Here is a 10,948-nt window from a genome sequence, read left to right as displayed (position 1 = left end):
TTGTATGTTTATTGTTCTCATAAATTGTAACACACAGGTAGATCTAATCAGGTTTATTTGTAATACATTTACTTAAATTTCTACATCGCTATTTTACCGTGGGAAGGCCAGTATATGAACCACGGCTGGTATATAGATCTTTCTCTCTCTCTCTCTCTCTCTCTCTCTCTCTCTCTCTCTCTCACCTTTTCATGTTCCCAGTTGCATCCTCCATTGCTATGCTATACCTCCGCTACCATTGTTGGTAAATAATCTTAGAATAATTAATGAAGAGACGAATAGTGTCAAAGAATAAGGCATCGTATAAACGCTACAACTATTCTAATTCTAGGGTTGGTTATGGTTTTCCTTTAGGTTACAAGGGTCTGTGTAAAACAAGTAACCTTGTCAGATCACATAGGATAGGATAGAGCAGAGCCTGGGCTCTGCAGCAGGGCGCTGTGGATGTGACCGATACTCTTGGACGAAGAAAAACAAACAACGCGACTTGGATGTGTGATTTAAGAAAATAATAAAAAGTAATTAAATGATGACAACGCCTATTCTGTAAACAATTTAATACAGGTTAATTAGGTATACAAATTTTCGCCGCCATAGGTATATAAAAGCTGATAAAAGATATAAAAGCAAAGCTAATTTCGAAAATTGCCCTATTTTTATTGCAAATCATCAGCCAACTGCTTTTAAGATCCCTTTGAATATGAATTAGCTTTGTGTGTCATAAACTCGAAGAAAACCTACTTCCATAAAAAAAATACACAGATGACTTAGGGATGTGGTAAGTATAGCTTTTGTTTATTTTAAAAAAACAAAGCGATATCGTTTATTTCTTTCCAACGATAACCTAATGAAAGCAGGTATAATAAGCTAATTAGTGTCTTTGCACGAGACCTAGGTTCGGCGCGATGGTGTCAGGCACGGGCTCTGGAAAGTGTCACCAGTTTAACCCCGGCATACTCATCACACAATTACTACCCATTTGGGAACAAATGGGTAGTAATTGTGTGATGAGTTACAAATCAAGGTCATTATTCCTACTATGATAAAAAGATTACGAGTATATGACTAGGTATAGAGATCGTTAAGGAAAAATTCCTATCCATATAAATGTGTTGTAAATCGTGGCCTGTGTATTATTCGGATAAATATCATCCACATCCGTGCTTTATTATAATTTAATACTAATACAATTCTCTTTTGAATTCGACCTTAAAGGTACCTACTAAAAATAGTTTTGTTTCAAATGTATTTTAAGATCTGGGGACAAATTGAGCTGAATTTATATATACGTAGAGTAAGTATTCTTAGAAATGCGGTCAGTGGTTGGCGCTCGGTCAACGGCGATACTATTGTTTGTATTGCAAATGATAAGCTGAGATCCTGGGAATCCATGAAGTTGCTGGTGAGGAGCCTTTACACTTGGCTTTAGTTACCGCTTCAAAGATAGGGCTGGATTTGGAGGCAAGCGACATCGATGAGGCCACCCGCGTTGGCCCCAAACGTAAGTCCACGAATCAAGCTTCTGAAGAGAACCGCCTTCCTCGTCCCATAGTGGTCCGCTTTACTACAAAGGCCAAGCGAGATAAATTCATATCTGCTGCTAAATCTAGAAGAACAGTGGAGAGCAAAGATATTGTTGAAAACGGACCTGTCCGCAAGATTTACGTAAATGAAAGACTGACAGCTGAGAATCGGCAGTTGTTTCGTGCAGCGAGAGCACGAGCTCAGGAGAGCGGTTTTAAATTCTGCTGGGTCAAAAATGGTTCAATTTACATCAAAAAACACGAAAGAAGCTCGGCATTACGAATTACATCTACAAGCGACATTAATTGTTTGGGAGGGCCCGAGGCCGATGTCGCGCGTGCATCCATGGGACCGTCATACGCTGGACCCGTCAATCACACTTAGGGGGGCACCGCTCATGGGCCCTCTTCTGGTTAACATACCTACATTTAATTTCGCCATGTTAAGGCTTCTGTCGTTTTTAATGTCGTTTATAATTATAATTTTAATTCTACTTGTAACAGATACGCCTAACGCTAAACTGTCTAACGCTAAATTTCTCAAATCTAAATATCCTTTTAATGACGTCAATTCCTGTCTCTACGAGTTAGTTATATTTCAATGTATGGCAGCATTGATCAAAACAATACAAAAATTATTTTTTTGGAGCCGGTTACGGCCACCTTAGAGTTGCTTTCTGAAATCGATGAATCTTTTAATATATCATGCCATACTCTTGATTTTCCTGAACAATGTGAGAGACTGTTACCAACAAATAGTATCAAAGTACTGAATATAAATATAAGAAGTCTACAAAAAAACTTCAACGCATTCCTAATAGTATTAGCGAGGCTTAACATTAATTTTGACGCAATTGTATTTGCAGAATGCTGGCTTACTGATATATCCGTAATTCCCCAGATAACCGGCTATTTATCGTTTCGTACAAGTAAGTTCATTAATAAGTGTGGTGGTGTAGTAATGTACATAAAGAGTTGTTGGTCGCCAGTTTTTACGGGATTACCGCTTGATGAAGCTAATTGTGTGCTAGCTGACGTACCGAATGTATTCTCTATTTTAGGTATCTATAGGTCACCATCTTTCAAAGATACAACTCCATTTCTACATTCTTTGGAATCATTAGTGGTAAATGTAAAGCAAAAAGCGCGTCTGATTATAACTGGTGATATTAATATTAATATTTGTGAACAAGGTCTCCAGGATAATAATGATGATAAAATATCAGAATATACTTGTCTTATGGCCCAGTTGGGTTTTGTGCCAGCTATCACTGTCCCGACTAGAATTAATACTTGCCTAGACCATGTTTACGTACCAAATCAGGGATCAACCACATCGATAGTATGTCGCACTGAGCTGACGGACCACCATGTAGAAATGGCGGCCGTTACTTTTAGCACTCCTGATACAAGGACTACTAAGAATCGCTATCGCAGCAAAATCGATTACAAAGGTCTGACTGAGGATATTGACTCAATTGACTGGAAGGAAATTCTCGAAGGTACATGCCCAATTGATACTACAGAAAAATTCGATACTCTGTTAAGAGATGCTGTAGCTAAGCATACTAAGTTAGTTAAAGTGAGTCACTCGCAATTTAACATTCAGCCTTGGATGACACCAGGACTCATTAGGTGCGCAATTCACAAAGATAAACTTCATGCACAGGTTAGAAAAAATCCCGATAAAAAAGAGATTTATATAAGGTATAGAAATTTTTATCAGAATCTCCTCAGAAAGCTCAAGTCGGATCATGACTCCAAACTGTTAAATGATAACCTGAACAATCCCAAGAAACTCTGGCAAAACATAGGCACAATTACACATACTCGTAAGCAGAAATCCAATTCATGCGATCTTATCAAAATTAAAAATTCCCCCTCGGAATCTCTGAACCACTGCAATGACTATTTTTCTACAATTGGACAGACTCTGGCTAACAAAACTTTAACTGCAAGAAACGAAACTGAAGATGACTTATCTGCGCGCGTCAGACTAGCAGTGTCGGGTCCTTTTGAATCATTTTTTCTTGGTCCAACTGATGCTGACGAAGTTCTGTCTCGTATACAAAAGCTAAAATCCGATAGCGCACCCGGTCTGGATGGTATCACAAATAGAATAATTAAATTAATAGGAAAAAACATTGCAGTTCCTTTGGCACATATTTTTAATCTTAGCTTTTCAACGGGCGTTTTTCCAGATATCTGGAAGACTGCAGCAGTGTCCCCGATCCATAAAAATGGTGCTAAGAACGAGCCAGTAAACTACAGACCTATCTCTCTCCTCAGTTCCTTGTCAAAAATTCTGGAAAGTCTAGTAAATACAAGGTTGATTTCCTTCCTGGACAAGCACAATTTAATAACAGAATCGCAGTTTGGATTTAGGAGGAACAAATCTACAGAGGATGCCATTTCTCTTCTGGTGAATGAGGTCGCTTCGCATCTGGATAACGGGCGAGCTTGTATCGGCGCTTTTCTTGATTTAGCAAAGGCGTTTGACACTGTGTCTATCAAAATACTTCTAAAAAAGCTAGAGATAATGGGTGTGAGAGGTATAGCCCTGAAATGGTTCACTAGCTATCTGAGTGATAGATATCAATGCGTGAGAGTGGAATCTGTACTAAGTCAACGCAAATCCGTACGTTTTGGAGTACCACAAGGGAGTATTTTGGGTCCCACACTATTTTTGGCCTATATAAATGATCTTCCCTCACTAGCAACTCCCCATAGTTCCATCATTTGCTACGCGGACGATACAGCAATTATATTCTCTGCTGAAAACTGGAAGAAGTGCCATGAAAAGGTTGATAAGGGCCTGTCTCAGGTTTCTAAGTGGTTGAGCGAAAATCTTCTTACCCTTAATGTCAAAAAAACCAAATTGATTTCTTTTTATAAAACAGCGATTTCTGCTCCGACACAATTTCCAAAAATCAAAATTCACAAATGTGCGGATTGCTTGACTTGTACGGATCCTAATTGCGAGGAGGTGGAATGGTCGCAGACAATTCGTTACCTGGGTATAACGCTCGATGAAAGGCTTAATTTCGCCGCTCACATTGACGTTGCGAGCGGAAGAGTCCGGAAATTGATTCATACCATGAAATTGCTAAGAGATGCAGCAAATTTCCAGTTGTTAAAGAGTGTGTATCTGGCCCTTTGTCAATCCATTTTAACGTATTGCATATCGGTGTGGGGTAGTGCAGCAATGACATACCTCATCAAACTGGAGCGTGCACAAAGATCAGTGCTAAAAGTAATGTTGCGAAAGTCTTTCCGTCACCCTACTTCAGAGGTATATAAAGAGGCACAAGTCCTGAGTGTACGAAAACTTTACATCCTTAAGGTAACACTGGATAAACATAAACAAGTACAGAAACTGCCCAACTACAATGACTTGCTCCGAAGGCGAGTTTTTAGAGTGGAGCAACCTCTTGTAAATTCCGTGTTTGCACACCGGTTTGAACCATTCATTTCAAATTTTCTTTATAATAAAATGGTACGTCTTTGTAACATAAAAGATGTGAGCCCTGGACTATGTAAACACATGGTTAGAGCTCTTTTGATGAACTGGGACTACGTTCAGACTGAGTTGATGTTGACGACTTTGAAGTAAATTTTTGATGCGTTGTCTTTCCCTATTTCCTTTTATTTTTATAAAATGTATAGTTTAAAATGGTAAACTAATAAACCTTATTGTTATTGGCTTTTTGTAAAACTCTGTTAATCGTATTTTTGGCTGCCACAGGACAGGCTTGCAGCCTAGTGTGGAGCCAACTGGCAAATTTTCAATGTAATAGTGTAAGTTATAATAATAAATCATTCATTCATTCATTCATTCATTCATTCATTCATTCATTCATTCATTCATGTAATAACATTGCATAAACAATCAAGTTGCTAATAAAAAATATGTCGTGGTAATTTACATTTTGGCAAATTAATTTGTCCCTGGCAAATGGTCATATCTAGAATGCCCCAAACTAACGAGTTTGCGTGCGATGTTATAAAATGTCTACAAAACTTCCTGCAACCTATCACAATTATCAACTGATAGTTTATCCGCGTCGATAAAAAGTATAAAAATAAATTCATTGCATCGCTAATACTTATGCAAAAAGGTAAATATTATTACCTTATATATATCCGTTGTGAAGTAGACAATGCCAACAGTCTCCAAAAGGCTGAAAGGCCATGTTCAGGTGTATGGGTTCATGGGAGTGAGAATTGAGATTCAAATAGTTATAGGATGCTAGCTCATGGCCCACATGGAGGAATCACAAGTTTATAATCCTATCACTTAGTAGTCTACCTAACCAAAACAGTTACGATAAATAAAAACCAAGACCTCTGTGACGCAACGTTACTTAATTTGTCTGTGTCACAGTAGATCCCGCACTCGAATACCGGCCAGGGCATGATGAGAAACTTACTTTTTCTGATTGGCCTGGGTCTTGGATAAACATCTATATAAGTATATATAGTAAAATAAAGTATCATTGAGTTTGTATCTCGTAACACAAGACTCGAACTCACTTGAAGGCTAACTCAATTTGTGGAATTTATATGCTATACATATAAATATTACATTTAAAAGACAACATGTCAATATTTTTAGAAATGTCAAATTTTTAATAAGCAAAACACGTATTTGTCTTAAACATAATATGATCACAACACAAAAGCAACAAAGTAAATAAACAACAATAAAGCCAATTCTTTGTGCCAATTTTATTATTATTTAAAACTAGTTTTGCCTTTCTAGACTTTATACACCGCATGAATTTAGTTTCACTTCACTTTTCGAAATTAAAAAAACATAATTTTCTAAGTAAAAATTGCTTACATTTTTTTATATCTCGGGGCTATATAAATTGAGGTGACGATCATTTGGCTCAGTAAAGAGAACAGTGTCACCCGCCCACACTTCATTACAAAAGAAATGAAACTAAGTTGTAACGTGTTTACGACTTCCTAATAACCACAAAATATGTCACATAAAAATAATGCCGCGCAAAAATTTGCTTCCCGTACCGGGAATCGAACCCGAGCCTCCTGGGTGAAAGCCAGGTATCCTAGCCACTAGACCATACGGGATACGATGAGATATGCAAATTTATGGTACACAATCCGTCTCTCGAGTGAACGATGTTGGGGCTGAATATCTGTCATGCTGTGTGATCACTTTCGTTCATATGTATTTGAAATTTTACGTTGAAAACAACTTAGATAGAAAATAAAAACGATGATTTATTTGTGCCTCAATACCATGAGTCATCATCTGCAGTTTCGCAAAAAATGTCCGCATATTAGATAATTTGGAGGCTGTTTCAATTACCATCTACTAAAGACTGCATGATACTTATTTGCCTAATTTTAAACTTCCACGAAATTCAACACCAAAATTGAGTTCCCTAGTGTCTTTTGAAATGCTTTACTTTTTTCGTTCAGCTAATTATTATCATTCAAATTTCGAGACTATTAGCTCTATCTATCCCGTAAGCAATAAAGACGTGTTGATTACTTTTTACGTGATTCTTTGTTAATGGTGTTCTAATTCAATTTAACTGAATTATCTTACATATAGGTTCACCCACACAGGTATGGGATCCATCTACCTGGAAGCGTATTGAAGATTAAGCTTCGGGAATTATCAATTTTTATTATGGTTGGATACTTCGTTTTCAAGATTCTCAAAAGCCATTGTCTATTCAAACGGTAAATAAACGTTAAATATCCTTGGGGTGTCATACTTTAACTAACTTGATATTTATGCAATAGTTAGTTTTAAATGCACTGACAAATACTGAAATTCCATTTGCAAAGTTAAAACAACAGCTATGCTACGAGTAGTCTAAGGTCTTTGGCGGCTGGTACCGTAGGATACCTGCTATTTGTAAATTTTCTAAGGACGTTCATATAAATTGTTATTAAATGTTTAAAGTTGCCTTTATTGCAACCTATTTTTTAGATTTTTTGTCTTTTAAAGACAGAAGGACAATTTTATTCCTATGGTTATTTCATTATTTTAGTTATAATAGTCTATGTAAGAGGTTCCGTTCCTTTTATAGAGAACGCTGTAAGGTTTTACATTTACTTTTGGTGAAATAATTTTATTATTCCTCGCCCTATTCATCGTCTGACATTTTTATAAAAGTTTATTATTTAAGAAACAACACTTTATTTAATGTCACAATATTAATAATGCACTTATATGACAGAATAATTACTTATCTAAATTTTAAATTAATTTTCAATTAAAAAGACATCAACGCGATGCTTTTCTATTTCTAATTTTCAAAAACACACTAAATGTCATCTTATAAATCATAACACTTCTTTGCCTCTTTTATAAAAATATAATACCTACAAGTTATCTTATCGTGGCTAGAATAAACACAATCTCTTGTATAGTATAGTGTACACATTATGCATCATTTGAAATCATACGAAAAAGCCATTGAATAGCAAGCTTTTTGTAACACCTGCGTCTAACAGTACGTATCTATTTAAGGTGGGAATATGCAACTTGCTTCCCGCGGTGGAAGAATGGCATCTCTAAACAATTATAACAATGTTAAATCATGAATGATTAAAGCATACGTTACACTATTACATTCCTAGAATAAATTGTGTTTAGTGTAGGTAATGCGGTATGAAATGATCGTTTCAACTATATTTTAGATCTAGATGTCTATTAATAGATAGTTTTTTTTTTCATATTATATTTTCTATACCTATAAAAGCTTGGATTTTACTGTGCATGATTTAAGATATAAATTACCCAATCGGATTTTATCAGTTTTTGTACGTGGTGTTGGATAAAAATTCAGTTTGAGACTGTTCACTGGATATTTCTGTTTGAAAAAATTTGTTTGTGCGAGAGTGGTGTCATGTCCATAGTAGGAAAAAAAACAAAGAATCAAATCATTTTAATGGGAGAGATGATGTGATGACTTTGTTTTTAATCGATTTTTACCTAACCTAACCTACCTCCATTTGATAATGTATATAAAAGTTTAATAGAATGCAGCAATAAGAAGTTACCTGCATTATGTATGTCCGCCAGTTTGTTGGGCGTCGCAGGAGATTCCTTCACATCGGCCATATTTGTCAGTCACTGCGATACTACTAGCACCTGGAAATAACCATATCATTTTATGTATATAGGTAGATACTTATTAATGATTTTTTGTTTTATTCAAAAAGTTGCTGCTTAGTTTTGGAAGTCGGCTACGTTTAAAAGTACAGGTTTCAAACGTGAGATAAGCATAGTTTCCAACGAATTTGTACAAACTGCTAACCTTAGACTTAGTGCAAGACTGAGTTATGATAAAACACGAGACTACTGACAAAAAAAAATAGTAAGTACTTCACTTAAATTAGCTGTATTAATTAATTGGTAAAAAATAAACATTCACGACTAAAATTACATTTAGGCCTATTCGAAACAAACAGTGTTATCAAAATATTTTCTATTTTTCTTAATAGTCCAATATCCGAGACAGTAATAAATAGCTAAACCTTATCTGAGAGATAAGGTTTTGTGACATTTAATTTGGCAATAAATTGATATAGGTATCTTACCAATACTACCCTAATGCCGAATTAAATGCGTCATTAATTTTACCTGAAATAAATTTAATTTCTGTTCAATTTGTTTTGTTCCAAATCTCATTATCGATCATTTCAATTAGTAGTACTTATTTTATTCTGAGTCATATAACACAACCCGACCTAATGGATTGATATGATGTCATTCATACGTGTATGTTTATTAGCTACGATGTTGATATATCAACATTATTTAATCTTTATTTTAAAACTAGAGGTGTACCTACTTACGGGTTTACGGGGATCTGTAGTATTTAAGAACACCCCAAAGATTGGGCATGGATTTTACTTGTTGTAAAACAACTGAGGAACTTATTCCTATTAATGTTATTTAATAAGACTACTTTTCTCGTAAGACCGAAAAATTATTCAGTTTCATGCAAATCTACCCTCTTCGAGTATTTTTTTTATAATTTCATGGTCTTTTAAGAAAATGCTACCCGCAACGGAAACGGAAATATACGTAGTAAAGTCCTTACGACAAATAATCGCCTTTCCGGCGTTCAGGTACACACGTTATCACTGCACAAACAACGTAAACATAAAGTACAGTAGGTATAGTACACGCACGCACACTCGCGCTTGCCGGTGAGATAAACACTGCCGCGCGCGGAAACTCCGCCCCGATCCCCAGAAACGGCGGTGTTGCCCGTATATGCTGAGGAAAATCCCCGGAATTACAATATAATAAATTATAAATAAAGTTACTAGTTTTAATACATTTTTGTTATTTTTGGTAAGATTTTATGATTTCTTAGCCTCTCATTATTTTCTCTAATTATAAATCGTGAAAAGAGGTAACATCATTTAGCCTAGATAAGTCATAGCTAGTATAAACACAGACCTTACTAACTATGGTTATGTTCCTCGGACACAACAGATGAGTCTTTTAAAATCGTTTCCTACTTAATATAAAAATAATACCTTAGCATCAAGTTAATTTAACATCAGTCTTAGAGGTAACTAAACTAAAAAATACTTACGTAAGTTTATTTCTCAAATTTAATTCACTAGGTCCCCTTTATTGTAATAATTTATGAAACTTCTTCTTCTTAGATTTGAGCGCTTACTATGGTCGGTGTCGGTGGTGGTCTTCTTATTGATCCACCGCGTCAAAAACAAAGTTACATAATTTCCCCAACAATTGGATCTATATACTGAATGGTAACACTCAATCACAGCTTCACAATGCGATTGACGAGTTTACTCGATCGCAGCCGAGAGCAGCCGAGCGCGTGTATTGATGCCGGGAAAACAGTTTCCGCGCCATTTTTCCTGGCATGAGTGCGAGGGAGAATTTGGCAAACGGTACCCATTGGATGCCCTGTTTTTGATCGGGCATTGACCAGTGGAGTGAGGCAGACCATATAAAAAATGATGGAACTCATCTCTTGCATAGAAAGGCGCTACTGTTTTGACTACTTTACTTTCAGATAGTTTTTTTTAACTTACTCATTTCGATATTGAAATTATATAAACCGAATAACCAGCTAATAGTAAGCGGCGAATAAAAAAAATAAACTTATCCGACTTTAATACAGGGTAAAAACACTAAAATTACAATGAAAGGTACAAAATTCAAAATTCAAAATTCAAAATTTTTATTCATTATTATAGGATATTATTATATCGCTTAATAATTGTCGTATGGTTTAACAACTTGGTTGACGTCAAATAAATTACTTAAAAACTAAGTTTACTGCCGCTTCCAAGGCGTCAGTGCAGAAGAAGCGGTAACAAACTGCACTGCAGCATTTTCATCAACAACGTCAACTTCACAATATTAAATTATACTTAGAATAGAATGTGGACGG

The 10,948-nt window shown here is 35.7% G+C and overlaps 1 non-coding gene across 1 annotated transcript; it reads right to left on the bottom strand.

The window, feature by feature from the left end:
• Positions 1 to 6,545: 6,545 nt before the first annotated feature.
• Trnae-uuc (transfer RNA glutamic acid (anticodon UUC)) lies at positions 6,546 to 6,617 on the bottom strand. The gene has a single exon. It is a non-coding gene; the product is annotated as a tRNA-Glu (tRNA).
• Positions 6,618 to 10,948: the final 4,331 nt, after the last annotated feature.

The sequence above is a fragment of the Amyelois transitella genome, chromosome 10 (assembly GCF_032362555.1).
Source record: "Amyelois transitella isolate CPQ chromosome 10, ilAmyTran1.1, whole genome shotgun sequence".
In the NCBI taxonomy this organism is placed as follows: Eukaryota; Metazoa; Arthropoda; class Insecta; order Lepidoptera; family Pyralidae; genus Amyelois; species Amyelois transitella.
Note: the sequence above shows the minus strand (reverse complement) of the source record. Positions and strands in the feature narration are given on the sequence as shown.